We start from the raw sequence: 15,294 nt of genomic DNA on the forward strand, positions 1-15,294 counted from the left end.
CAACTCCAAGTTACCTGGAAGAGAGTAAACCTTCAAGTTACGGACAGATAGGAACTGAACTCAAGCCCCCTGACTCACCCTCCAGGAATTTTTATATTAAAATATTTTTTTTAATTTTTTTTAACGTTTATTTATTTTTGAGACAGAGAGAGACACAGCATGAACGGGGGAGGGGCAGAGAGAGAGGGAGACACAGAATCGGAAACAGGCCCCAGGCTCCGAGCCATCACCCCAGAGCCCGATGCGGGGCTCAAACTCGCGGACCGTGAGATCGTGACCTGAGCTGAAGTCCAGCGCTTAACCGACTGAGCCACCCAGGCGCCCCTATATTAAAATATTTTTAACCTTTTAAGAAATATCCCTGAGTAAATATAATGCCCTAGCATTATTCGTATGCCCCAGATATTTATTCATATCTTTAAGTGTTAAATCAACTTTGTTGAGGTATAATTTACATACAATGAAATGTGCTTTTAAGTATGTTTCTTTAAATTATTTATTTAAAAAAAGTTTAATGTTTATTTTTTAAAAATTAATGTTTTTATTTATTTTTGAGACAGAGACAGAGCATGAGCTGGGGAGGGGCAGAGAGGGAGACACAGAATCTGAAGCAGGCTCCAGGCTCTGAACTGTCAGCACAGAGCCTGATGTGGGGCTCAAACCCACAAACCATGAGATCATGACCTGAGCTGAAGTCGGACGCTTAACCGACTGAGCCACCCAGGCACCCCTAATGTTTATTTATATTTCAGAGAGAGAGAGACAGTGCATGAGTGGGGTAGGGGCAGAGAGAGAGGGAGACACAGAATCCGAAGCAGGCTCCAGGCTCTGAGCTGTCAGCATGGAGCCCGACTCACAAACCGTGGTATCATGACCTGGGCCAAAGTCAGATGCTTAACTGACTGAGCCAGCCACCCAGGCACCCCTAAATTATTTTTAACTTAAAAAAATTCTTAAGGAAACCATTGGATTTCTTTCATTTCTGCTCCCACAGTGACTGGTGCTGAAGCACTCAATAAATATTTATGGAATTGAATTAACCCATGTGACCGAAAATAGACAAAAGGGGGGGACACCTGAGTGGCTCCATCAGTTAAGCATCCAACTCGTGATTTCAGCTTACCTCATGATCTCACAGTGTCTGGGTTTAAGCCCTGCCTCGGGCTCTGAGCTGACAGTGCGGAGTCTGCTTGGGACTCTCTCTCTCTCCTTGTCTCTCTACCCCTTTCACATGCGTGCTCTCTCTCTCCCTCAAAAGAAAGAAAGAAAGAAAAGAAAAGAAAATAGAGGGAAAGAAATCCACTCAAAGCTGCTGTCCAACACTGTAGTAACACAATGACTGTCTTACTTTCCAGTTTTCTCCCACATCACAGGTCCTTGGGGTTTCTGTGATTTGTTTTGTTTTTAAATATTCAGCGCTTCCCACTTCCCCAACCTATTTACTCTCTGATAGTCAAAGTGTGATCCTTGAATGACATGGACACCATCTGGGAATTTGTTAGAAATGCAGACTCTTAGCACCCGTCCCCCACCCCCAGACCTGCTGCAGATTCAGGATCTGCATTTTAACAAGATCTGCAGGTGATTCCTGGGCACATTCAAGTTTGGAGTATAAATAATAACAGCCATTTTTAGATGCTTACCATGTGCTAGGCTTTACCTGAAACACCCGAGTGGACAACACGTAACATCGTCTACGTATAGTCGCTCATATTGTTTCTATTTTAAAGTTTATCACGTTGCATTATTGCTGTCATTTGCACATCTGTCTCCCTCACTTACTAATAATGTTGTCTTGGGCAAAATACTAAGCTTTTTGTGCCTCCATGTCTTTTTTCATTTGTAAGAATGGAGACAAAAATAGAACCTACTTGAAAGAATGAAATGAGACAAAGTTCATGAAACAGCACAGCAACTGGCCCATGGTAGGTGCTCAACAAATGCTTGTTATTATTATTCCAATTTTTTAATCTTACAGAAATATGGCAATAAGCATTTTCCCCCACCTCTGATGATTTATTTATGAGAAATTCCTATGAGGGTCAAGGAATGTTATGTTCAGACTTTCTGGGTTCTAAACAGCAAGAAAATGGCCAAATTTTCTAGGTAGGGAGAGACCAGGACTGATCTCAGAAATTAGCATTTCACCCTAAACAGTGATCCGGGGGTAGTTTCCCTGATGATGCTCTTAAGAGCATCTCGCTCTTCTTCCAACCCAGCTTCCCTCAGCCTTGAGGAAAATTCCAAATCCTCTAAAAAAAAAACCTCAAGATCTCAGACAATGCCATTCTTGGCTTCAACTATAAACGCTATTAGATGCTGCCTACTATTCTTCTGAGCGAGAATATAATGCTCATAACTAATCCCCAAGGATGCCTATTTAGGGCTTTACAATTTTTCAATTTTATTAAGTACTTGGCAGTTAATGAAAATAATAGGTAAAATGGTCTTTCCAGTGTTACCCTTCACAGTCCATTCTTGGTTGCAGGAGTGGTGATTATCGTTAATGCCATAACTTTGTCGCAGGAAATGCAGACCTGGGGCCAGGCCTCCTTTCCAGAAAACCCCCGCCCCCAGCAGCTCCCATTTCAGCCTTAATGAGAGACCTTGCTCCCTTCATTCACTTTAAAATGTCCCTGTGGAGGGCAAAGGAGGCGCCCTCCCCCCACCCCTGCAAGTGAAAGGAGCTCATTAAGAAGTCCTTTCTCAGGCACGAGGATTCCCGCTGGGAATTCCACCACAGGGCCAGGTTCTTCCTGGGAGAAGGGTTGACCCTTCCTGCTCTGAAATGCCAAAAAGCATTTTTAAAAAATTAAATTTTTAATTCTGTGACAATTGTAGATTTATGTACAGTTGTAAGAAACAATAGATCCATTATACCTTCACCCAGCTTCCCTCCACGTACAGATCCTATCTTCTAAAGCAAAATACTAACACTGGTAGGAGATGCAGAACATTTCCATCACCATTAGGATCTGGCATGTCACCCAAGGGCCTTATAACAGAAGGGGTAGACTCCAGGTCCTCCTCCTACCAAAAACTGGGGAAGAAAAATACTATGGACATTTTCATGTTTCCGTTTATTATTATACTCATCAGACCTCCAATACTAGCTCCTTTATTATAAAAGCACATAACGGAATGCAAAATTATAGTTGGCCTAGACTCTTCAAAACACCTATGTCATGAAAGTCATCAAAAAAGGAATACTGGGGAATTGTTCCAGATTAAAAGAAAAAAAAAAAAAAAAGACAAGACAACTAAATCCAATGTGTGGTCTTGGATGGAGGTAAGCAATTGCCATAAAATATGTTATTGGCACAACAACGTGAATATACTTAACATTACTGAACTGTATGCTTAGAAATGGTTAAGATGGCAAATTTTATGTTATGCAGGTTTTATTTTTTTTTTAACCACAAATTTAAAAAAGGACATTATGGGGACAATTGATGAAATTTGAAGATGATTTTAAAGTAGATAATCCTATCGTATCAATGTTCAACTTCCTTTGTACTTTGGTTATGTAGGAGAATGTTTTTGTCCTTCAGAATTACATGCTGAAAGTAAGGTACAGAGGGATGAAATGGTTCAAGAAAAAAACCCGGAGAGGCGGTTAAAAGCACAAATATGGCAAAGATGAACAGTTGTTGACTCTGGGTAGGGTGTATGGGTAGTCTTTGTATTCTTGAAACTCTTTCATCAATTTGAACTTATTTACAGAATACATTTTTAAAGGAGTGAAAAGAAGTTAAATGATCTTTGTTCCCATCCTGTCACAAGGGAAATAAATTTCTACTTGAACTAATATATCTGAGTACTCACTCCGGGAGAGGTGTTGGGCGTTTACCTGCATTTTCTTCCTTAATCCTCTCAGTAACCCCACCAGGAGGTCTTAACTCTTATCCTTGTTTTTTGGGGGCAGGGGGTTGGGGCCTAGGGAGGAAAGGTGCTATCCAAGGTCCCACGCTGGTTAGGGGCAGGACTGAGATCTGAACTTCCCCAAAGTGCTTTAGGATCATTCTAGAATGGCTGAGACTTCTTTCTCTGAGTTATTATTTTTGGTTCGCACCATGGACTCCTGCATACACTACTACACTCTTCAGCATCTTGCCTTTTCATATACAGAGGTATCCATGCAAACAGATATCTTATGAATGGCATTCCTGGGTCTTACAATGGAATTGCTGGGTTGGCCCCTTTCATTCGGGTAGGAGTTGCAAAATTGCCCAAGATTTGAAGTCAACCCTGTGGATATATTTGTCCATTCATGCAACATGTCTTTACTGAGAATCATGCTGGGTGCTGGGACAGAGCAGTGAACCAGACAAAACTCCCCTGTTGGGAGGCTGTTACTGGCTGAAGAAATGAGCCACTTCAAGTAGGAGGGTTAAAAAAAACAACAACCCCAAAACCAAAAAAAAAAAAAAAAAAAAACACACATAAATCAGGACCAGGTAGGGTGCAAACTCACCAACATGTGGAGCAGTAGAGAGATTATTGATTGACTAGGCTTCAAATTGGCTCTGAGCTTGCTGAAAGCTGTGGGGAGAGGGGTCATTTCCTTTTTAGCTTTCTATCCTTACACTTGCACATTAATGTAAACATTCCTCTATTGTTGGACTTCTAGGACAGTTCCAATTCTGATTTTTGAATAGGATGTAGAGAAGACGTTGCTCACCTGTTCGAAAACCTCCCTGAATCTCAAGATTTTTCTTTGACGTAAATTTTAGAAGTGGAGCTCCTAGGATAAAGGTGAAGCCCTTTTAAGACCCTTGGCCTAAGCTCCAATGGACTTTTAAACGGTCCCTTCTAGAAATGTGCTTTTCATTTATTTTATATATATATGTGTGTGTGTGTACATATATATATATACATATATATGTGTGTGTATTTTTTTTTCTTTTTCTTTTTAGAAATTTGCTTTTTAAAGGCCCCTTGGGAAGTTCCTAGTTTTGAGGGTGGGGGTGATAATGCCTCCACCTTAGGAGAATCTCACCCCTTATTTCAAATTCATGGTTGGAATCTCTTTGCCTGAGAAAATGAGGCCTCGGATCTCTATTGTCTGTTTTGTTTTTCTCCTCAGGACAATTATAAAATGAATGCCTGGCCTCGCCTGAGGTAGGACTGCAATGCAAATGGCCGCAGGGTGCCGAGAACACTGCCTGGGTGTAACCTTGGAGGAGTTACCAGGGGAACTTTCGCTTCTAGACCATCTTTCTCATCTGAAAGATGGAAATGTCCACTCAGTCATTCTGGCAGCAGGTATTTACGGAATACTTTCTGTGTCCCAGGCCCTGTGCTAGGTGCTGGGGACACAGTGGTGACCAAGACAGATTACTGCCCCGCCCCCCCTTCCCCCTTCCCCCCAGCAGCTCACAATCTGATAGGAGAGACCCACTGCATTTAGAAAGTCGCTCAAAGACATTGCAAAGCGGTAAATTCTAGGAAGGAGGGGAGGTTGTGAGCAGGTTCAATGGGGGTGAAGCGTCCGTGGGGGTAAGCCATCTGTGGGTAGACCTGAAAGACGAATGGAGGTTAAGGCGACTAAGTCCTCCACCTCTGACTGGCCGTGGGCATAAACATAACAACCAAGGGGGAAACCCTAGGGTTTGGGGCTTGCCACCCTGCCTTCTCCCACTCCTCCCCAGGTCAGCATGACTCAGTAAGCACTTTCCAAAGCCCAGCCTGCAGGCAGGGTTATCTGTAGTCTGTGTATATGGACTTCCTGAAGCTTGGAGGGAGAGGGCCTGCCCAGAGGAGATAAGGACGGGTCTGGACAGGTCTGTTTATCCCAAAACAAAAGAGGAGGCAGAGTCCAGATCCAGAGCAAATCCCGGGAACTAGAATCCTTCTTTTCCAGTCCCTCAACAAGGACGGTTGTTATTATTACTATATCAGACACTGTGTTAAGCACTTTCCTCATGGCTTCTTGTATAACCCTCAGGAAACTTCTGAAGCAAGTACTAGAAGGGCCAGGGAACCTGAGTGACCTGGTGTTGGAAGCCAGTGCCCTAAGTCATAAGGTCTCTTCACTCTTAATTAGGCAGCACTCTATAACATGGAAACACATGGTATATTTCACAACAACACAACGAGGAAAACATTGAGAGCCTTTTTAAAGGGAAGAATCCAAGCCTTAGAAAAGATCATTGCTAGAGGTAAGTCCCAAACCCATGTTCCCTGACTCCCCCACATATTTACTGAGCACCTACTATGAACTAGGCCCTCTTCTAGGTGCACAGTGAACAAAATATAGCAGTGGTCAAAACAGATAAATAAGCTGTCCCGCATGGAGCTTACATTCGAGTCAGGTAGACAGGCAGTAATAAGTAAGTAAATACATATCACATTGGACGATGGTAAGTGGAGATGGGGAGTGCTGGAGGAGGAAGGTGAAGGCTTGCTCTTTAATAGGCAGGTGAGTGAAGGCATCTTTAATAAAGTGTCATTTGAGCAAAGACCTGAAGGTAGTGAAGAAATGAGCCATGCAAGTATCTGGGGGGAAGAATTCCAGGTAGAGGGAAAAGTAAATGCAAAGGCCCTGAGGTCAGAGTATGCTTGGCATGCTCAAGGAAAAGCAGAGGTCAGTGTGGTGAGAACTGAAGATGGTAGGAGGTGGGATTGGGTCAAGGTCATGGGGGCCCTTGGAAAGACTTTGGGTTTTGCTCCCAGTGGGATAGGGAGTCACAGGAGGGCTTTGGACAAAGACCGGCCTGGCTGCTCTGGAAGAGCAGACAGGAATGGGCAAGGGTGGAAGCTAGGGGCTCAGTGAGTAGGCTGGGTGCAGGATTCTGGTGGAGTGAGGACCGTAGCTTGTACCACGGTGCTGGCACTGGAAGAGTGGTGAGGGTCAGATTTGGTATCAGAGCTGAAGGAAAAACTGTCAGATATGCCGGTAGATCCTGTGTGGAAACATGAGAGAATGGTGTGAAGAATGACACTAAGGTTTTTGGCCCCATTCCACACCGTCCCATCTTCCTTGTTTGACAGTGTGGGAAGCCAGTGCCCAGACTGGGGAAAACATTTGCACAGGGTCACTCAGTGGGTTGATGGAAGAATGAGACCAGGCTGCTGACCTTCTTCCCTTTACCATCCTACCCTCCTCAGGAGTCCAACCTGAGCTTCCAGAAATAAAGGAAAACCCACAGGTACTTTATGGTGTGTCTGAAAGTAAGAGAAAAATAAGTTAGGGTTTCAAGGGAAGAAACATTTATTGAGCACCTGTTGTCGGGTAACTGTGGTCCCTACACTAGGGTAGCTCAGAGCCTAAATACATGTGTCCCAGGGAATGAGAAGTTAATTGCTTATTGGAACTCAAAGAAGGAATAGAACTTACCTGACCAGGAAGAAATTCCTTTAGGCGTTGGAGAGGAGGTGAGATACTTTTTTTCTCCCATTAAAATAAAAGGAAGAAAAAATTGTAGGTAGGGAGTGTTCCTCCCCCCCTCCCCCATCCTCACACTCATTAAAAAAACATAAAGACCTAGAACAGGCAATCAGTGGTGGAAAAAATTAGAACACCAATGGTCTCTGCAAGAGTTGGGGCAGAGATTGCCTGGAAAGGACAAAAGAACTTTCCAAGGTGATGATGATGTTCTGTATCTTCATAGGGGTTTGGGTTACACAAGCACACACCTGTGTATATGTGCATATAAGTGTTCAGGGAATGTGCACTTGAGATGTGTTCCTGTCTTTTATGCAAATCTTACCTTGAAGACAAAAAAGTGTAAACAAATGTTAAACTCTAGTTAATGAAATGCATTTTGAAATGTTTAGAAGGAAGTGTACTGATGTCTGCAACTTACTTTGAAATGCTTCAAAAAGTAAGATGGATGGCTGGATGGATAAAATGTTAACAGCAAAATCTGGGTGGAGGTATAAGAGTGTTCCCCATAAATACTTTCAACTTTGCTGAATGTTAGAATATTTTCCATAATAAAATGTTGGAAAATTATAAAATTAACTAATATATTGTTCCATAGTCATCTTGGACAATTGAACAGTAACTATAAAACTAGAAGTGTATATACATATGAAGAGGAAATATAGAAGAATGTTCTTGGTAACCAGGATTGTAATGGGAAAAACTTGTAAACAGATGAATTGTCCATGAGCAGGATCCGTTGTGAAATAAACTGCAGTTCATTCATCCTGTGGGATTCTGGGAAGCAGTTACAAAGAATGACAGTCATATGTGTTGACATGGACATTTTGTCCATATGGATTGGCCGAGGAAAGGACAAGATGTTACACACATAAACATTACGTGGCCTCAATCCTACCTCCAGGACTTTGGGTTTTGCATCAAGAGTGACCTGTGTCAGGGTTTTAAGCAGAAGCTTGAGGGCACTGGAGTAGGGGTGATGAAAAAGACCTTATAATGTAAGATCCTTTAGGCATCCACCTGGGTGTAACAGACAAGAACTTCAGGTGGAACCCTGAAACCTGGAAGGTGGACTGAGGTCTCTCGGAGGCCCTGAGAACAGAAACAGAACTGGGGTGGGCCTGGGGCCTAAAACTTGTAAAGGTAAACATGGCCTGGTCACTGGGCACCTGTATTTCCCTGTCACCATCTCTACCACCAGCCCAGCTGATGTGTCTTCAGGAAAATCTCCAGGCTCAAGTCTGTGCCAATGTGCACGAGGACAGACATGAGGGCATGCGTCATTCCTTTCAACACTCACCATACCACACGTTACAGATGGAGACGGTAAAGCTCAGCCAGGCGAGGTGGCTCTGCTGGGTAACAAGTGGCAGAAGCAAGACTTACTCAAAGAACTTCCAAAAGTCAGAAACCGATCAAGTATGGGTGAATACCTTATTTCATGATCGTCACAAAAAATGGAGGGACGTTCTCTCAAAAGTAAGGCATGCTATCTGTTTTAAGGCTCAGGATGGGGAAAGCAGTAAGTGGTTCACACCTGGGACCCAGGTCAAAAGCCAAAAACGGATCATGGACTATTTTGCAGTGGGGCCTCTTCTTAAAAGGGCCATTCTGAGGAGTGTGTTTCAGGGCAGTGGTGGGCAATAGTGTTGTGTTTTCTTTCCTTTTCTTTTTTTTCAAGTTTGTGTATGAATGTACATCCATGGGTACGTATGTAGCCTCTACAGCCAGTATGGGGCTGCAACTCACAATTCCGCGATCAAGGGTCACTTGCTCTCCTGACTAAGCCAGCCAGGTGCCCCAGGGCTGTGTTCTCCTAACTGTGTCTCATACCTTTTAAAAAATCATCTCCTAAAAAAAAAAAATAAATAAATAAAAATAAAAAATCATCTCCTTAGGCAATTCAGGGGAAGCAAATTAGGAGTAATATTGTTACCACTATGAATAATAATGATGATAAATAACTTGAGCATTCATTCATTTGATGTCTGGAGAAATTGGGATAAAATATTACCTACAGGTACAGAAACTTGCAGAATGGAGGGCTTTTTTGCTTTCTATTAGCTACCATTGTGCCAGACACGATGCAAAATGCTCTATTTACATCTGATCACATTACTAATCTGTCTGCTGAAAACCCTCCAATGATTTCATTGCTTAAGGTCTCGTGATCTGGCCCTGCCCTCTTCACCGGATTCTTTCTCTCCAGTTGCTTGCTCGAGCCACATACGGCCTCCTCTCAGTTCTCTGTGTTCCAGGATCTTAGCAAGTGCTACTCCCAGTGCCCAGAACACACACACATTTCCCTCCACCTTGTAGCCTGCATCCCCTCAGAGCGCTGTTGGACCATCACTTTCTCAGGGAAGATTTCTCAGGCCCTAAAACCGAAAACGTTTCCTCTTATTCACCGTGTCTTTGTCTTCTTAGCATTTAACACAGCTGTAACCTCCTAATTGTTTATGAGATAAATTGAATTAGTGTCTGTTTCCCTACTTGGTTGTAAGCTCCAGGAGGGCAGAACCAGGACTGAGTCCATTTTTGTTGTGTGCTTTGCCCCCAGCCCTTCCCACCCATTCCATAGATATCTACACCCTCCTCCACCAAGGCATCCTCCTCAGTGACAGCAGCGAGGAGAGAACTGCTTCTGTAGGGAATGGAGAGAGGAAGAGTGGCCTACTTCCTATCCTAACTTCCATGCCCACCCCAGGGCATTTCTCTGTTTTGAAGGAGGGAAAGGAGGAGGAGAAGGAAGATGCCAGGAGCAGAGCCTCAGGACAGAGTTTCCCCGGCTGAGAAGGCACGGGCGGACTCACTTCCCCGGGCAAAGGAAAGTCAATGGGGCTGTGCAGGGAGCGAGGGGCTCTTCGGGAGATGCAGGGTCCCTTCACCTGCTCACCAGTGCCACCTCATAGGCATCATGCTAAAACTTTTACAGGGTAGCAAAGTGGTTAAGACCACGGCTTAGAATTTAATCTCGGCTCTCGGCACACTTCCTGGCAGTACGACCTGGAATAATTATTCTGCCTCTGTGGCCCTCAGTTTCCCCGTGTGTCACATGGAGATAACACCGCTTTCTACTTCGTAAAGGGGACGCAAGCATCAGTGTGTAATAATATGTGTAAAACACTCAGCCCAGTGCCTGGCACAGGGTTATTCCCTTGATGGCTGTGACTAGCATGCTTAGTTAATAATAACTAATGAATAATACCTGGCCAGACTCTGTGTACCTGTCTAGGCAGGTATATTTAAAGCAGATATTTCAATGGCCCATTTTTAGGTTTGAAAGGCATAAAAGAATTCCTTCTGTGGGTCGACTGGGGCAGAGAGAAATCTGGGTGTTCCAGCAGAAAATGAAAGGTGAGGAACCCACTTTGCAAATGAAGGTGGCCTTTAATGACACTACAATTGAGACTGAGTAGTTTACAATAGAGTTCTTTCACATACCTGGGCTCAGAGAATGCCGGCAGTCACTCCAGGAAGCAGTCATTACTATTATTATTATTCCAATCAGACTGGGAGTTGACTGAGGCTCAAACTCCTTAGCATAGCACACAAGGTGGGGGGGGGGGCGGCGCACAGGGTGGGGGTTGAGCTGGGAGTCTAGTTCCAGCTCTGCCACCGGCCAGTTATGGCTTTCAGGCAAACCTCCTTACCTTGCACAGCCTCAGTTTCCTCAACTATTATATGGGGCTCATCATACTAGCCACTGCTTGTGGATCCAGCGGTGAACTGGGTTTGCCTTGGCAGCCTGGAACCCAAGGGACAGGGCTATGTGATGCTGGGGAGGCAGCGAGAGCTTTTTTCTCTGCACCTGCCAAGAGCTGGGACAGCAGGGGATAGGAGCAGCATGAATTCATGTATTTTTGGGAGCCGCCTGGGTGGCTCAGTTGGTTAAGCGTGATTTCGGCTCAGGTCGTGATCCCATGGGTTCGTGGGTTTGAGCCCCGCATCAGGTTCTCTGCTGTCAGCGTGGAGCCGGCTTGAGATCCTCTGTCTCCCTCTCTCTCTGTCCCTCCCCCGCCTCTCAAAAATAAAAATAAACATGAAAAAAATAACAATGTATTTTTTAAATTTACTAAGCATGTTTATGGTTGTTATGGTTCAAAATGCCCTCTGTATATCAACTTACACGATTCTCACGACAATCCTATGAAGTGCTCTTATTACCTCCATTTTATAGATGATGAAATCGAGGCATAGAGAGATGAAGTCACTTGCTCATAAAAATACCTACCACATGTGAAAAACCTATTATGCAACAACCACAGTGCTTAGCACTTTGTATGTTATTAAAAACCTGTAGCTGCTTTGAGAGTTGAGAAAACAGTGGTAGAATTCAACACAAGTACCATATTTAACCACAACTTAAGTGTAAATCCATCAATGTGTTGATTAGCATGATATTTACGTGTGCTTTAAAAATTTTTTTTTCATTGTTTAGTTATTTTGAGAGACAGAGAGAGAGAGAGAGAGAGAGAGAGAGAGAGAGACAGAGCATGAGTGGGGTAGGGACAGAGAGAGGGAGACACAGAATCCGAAACGGGCTCCAGGCTCCGAGCTGTCAGCACAGAGCCTGACGCAGAACTCGAACCCACAAACACAGAGATCATGACCTGAGCCGAAGTCAGATGCTCATCCGACTTAGCCACCTAGGGGCCCCTTTGTGTGTGCTTTGTAAAAAAATTTATTTAAGTAATCTCTACACCCAGTGTGGGGCTTGACCTCAAGGCCCCTAGATCTAGAGTCACATGCTCTACCCACTGAGCCAGCCAGGTGCCCCTGTGTGGTTTCTTTTTATATTTTAGTTTTTAATTTAATTTAAATTAATTTTTGAGAGACAGAGAGCATGAGTGAGTGAGGGGCAGAGAGAGAGGAAGAGAGAGAGAATCCCATAAGGGGTGGAGAGAGAGAGAGAATCCCAAGCAGGCTCTGCACAGTAAGGAGCCCAAAACTGGGACTGGAGCTCACCCAGTGCGGGGCTTGACCTCACCTGGGCTGCAGTTAGATCCGTAACCAACTGAGCCACCCAGGCACCCCTGGTTCACTTTTTTAACGTTAATTTTTGGGGGGCATCTTTTTATTTGCATAAGCTCTAGTTTACAGAAGAGTTGTAAGACTAGTACAAGGAACTCATGAATGAATGCCTTAGCTAGATTTTCCATTTGTTTACATTTTGCTCCATTTGCTTTATGCGTATATATACGCATATTATTGTTTCTGAACCATCTAAGAGCAAATTGGTGATATTGTGCCCCTTTACCTCTAAATACTTTAGTGTTTATTTCCTAAGAGCAAGGACATTCCCTTATCTATGTGTTTTTTCAGATGACGAAACAAATGACCTTTAATCACAGAATTTTTGTTGTTTCCTTATAAACATTGATTACCATCGTGAGTATAATTGTGATCTGCTTAGATAAATTTTTATTTTTGCTTACTATTTATTTTTAAAGATTTTATTTTTATTCTTATTACTATTTTTAAAGATTAAAATTTTTTTTTTAATGTTTATTTATTTTTGAGACAGAGAGAGACAGAGTGCGAGTGGGGGAAGGGCAGGGAGAGAGGGAGACACAAAATCTGAAACAGGCTCCAGGCTCTGAGCTGTCAGCACAGAGCCTGTCCCGGGGCTCGAACCCACGAACCATGAGATCATGACCTGAGCTGAAGTCAGACTCTTAACCGACTGACCCACCCAGGCGCCCCTATTTTTAAAGATTTTTTTTTTAAGTTTATGTATTTATTTTGAGACAGAGAGAGAGCAAGTGAGCAGGGGAGGGGCAGAGAGAGGGAGGGAGAGAGAGAATCCAAAGCAGGCTCTGTGCTGATCCTGTCAGCGTGGCAGCCCATCATAAGGCTCAAACCGTGAGATCATGACCTGAGCCGAAATCAAGAGTCTGTTGCTTAACCAACTGAGCCACCCAGGAGCCCATTAGAGATTTTATTCTTAAGTAATCTCTATACCCAATGTGGGGCTCGAACCCACAACCAGAGATTAAGATTCAAATGCTCCAGCGACTGAGCCAGCCAGGCACCCTAGCTACATGGTTTTTTAAACATCAAAAAGCAAAATCTTGGGGAGTCTGGGGGAAGAAAGAAAAATCTTTCATAAAAATATTTCTTTGGGGCCTGGAGCCTTGTCTGCCCAACTGGGTAATCCAGCATCAATGTTTTCATTTAAGGTCATTTAATGCTCCCTGTGCCAATGAAGTATTTTCTCTCTCTGGCTGGGGAAACCGAGGCTCAGAGAGACCAGGTGATTTATCAGATTCAGGCAACTTTGGAGGTGGGATTCCAACCACAGTGTGTGATGAAAAATCCCTTTCTAGGACACGTGGGTCCATCCTTCCGAGAATGGGTCCACCACCCTGGAGGAGGGGTGTGGTGTGGGAGATGTAGATGGCATGCCCTACCACTCAGACAGTGAGAGGAGCACTGGACACAGTCAGGGGACCTGGGTAGCAGCCCAGACCACAGTGTGACTCCACATTCATGCAGCCAAGGCCAAGGCAGACTTGCTGAGCTCCCTTTCAAATCCGCATTACGTAAACCTTCCTCCTTTAGGTAAATGCGCCACCCTTCACCCAGGTGCTCAGGCTGAAATTCTAGGGGCCATCCGTGGTGCCATCCTTTCCTCTACCCCCTGGAGCCATCAGCACTACTTGCCCCAATCCCCACAGCCTATCCCAAATTCAGTCCCTTCTCTCCACCTCCTCTGCTCCCACCGTGGTCCAGGCTACCATCCTCAGTTTTCCAGACCAGGTCCCTTCCCTGTCCATCTCCCCACCTGGATGTGTTTTAAACATCTGAGTCAGATCGTGGCTCAAATGGTGACATCCAAATCCCCTGCCATGGCTTACTAGGTCCCACAAGACCTGGCCCCCTATTATTTCTCCCCTCCTCACTCCCTCAGTCCTGGCCACACTGGTGTCCTGCTTGTCCCTACCACATGCTGTCCACAAGCTGGATCCTGACCTAGGTCTTCCCCTGGCTACATCAGTCTTGTCTCCATTTTATCTTCTTCCCAGATTGATCTTATTCTCTTATTTCCTTATATGTGTTCATTTTCTGATGCTCTCCACCCAGCAGGTAAGCTATGGGCTTTCTTGTCTCAATTTCTAGCCAGCCACCTGCCACATAGCAGGTGCTCAGTCAAGGTCAGGCTGCCTGGCTGACCCACTTTGCACAAGTCCATCTCTTCTCTGGGCCTCAGACCCCTCATCTGGAATGGGGTGCCTGATTCTCCTTGCCCTGACTCCTCATGGAGTGGCTGTGAAGTTCAAATGAGGTGGTGACCATGACCAATGAACTTTGCAAATTATAAAGTGCTGTGCCCTAGGGAGACGTCATGCCATTTTTCCTTCACCCATTCTGGCATTCCTTCCTTTCCAGATGATAGGACTCAACACTTGCTCGTTCGGATCCTCTACTTTTTTTCTGAAGTTAGGTGGTCTGCTTTTGCCAGAGATGTCTGCATGTTCCGGAAAACCACCCCTTTGGCACCTAACCTAGGCCTCCCAGGCACTCCTGGTGGTACAGACATCTTTTTCCATGTGGCAGATCTTGGTTTATGGATCAGAAAATGGGCCCACCAGCCCTCCCCAAAGGCCCACCAGCTTATATATTTCTTTCCACTAACGGCATACCTCAGATGGGGGCCAAGCCCCAGGTCCTTTGAGAGATCCCATTCTTCCTACACCAACTGACTGGAAGCCAATTTTGGATGTTTGGGCCAGAGGCCAAGAAGATCTCGCTGCTCCTTCACGGGAGGCTCTCCCATTTCACTTTCATATTTCCTCAACCTCCATCCAGGTTCCTAGGTAGAACAAGATCCAATAGGTTTAGAAATGTTTGTAGCTTCTACAGAGTTTGCCATGTAGTAATTTGCAAAGGCCTGGTAAGAGATG

The sequence above is a fragment of the Puma concolor genome, chromosome A3, assembly GCF_028749965.1.
Source record: "Puma concolor isolate L17-30 chromosome A3, mPumCon1.1.hap2, whole genome shotgun sequence".
Taxonomy (NCBI): Eukaryota; Metazoa; Chordata; class Mammalia; order Carnivora; family Felidae; genus Puma; species Puma concolor.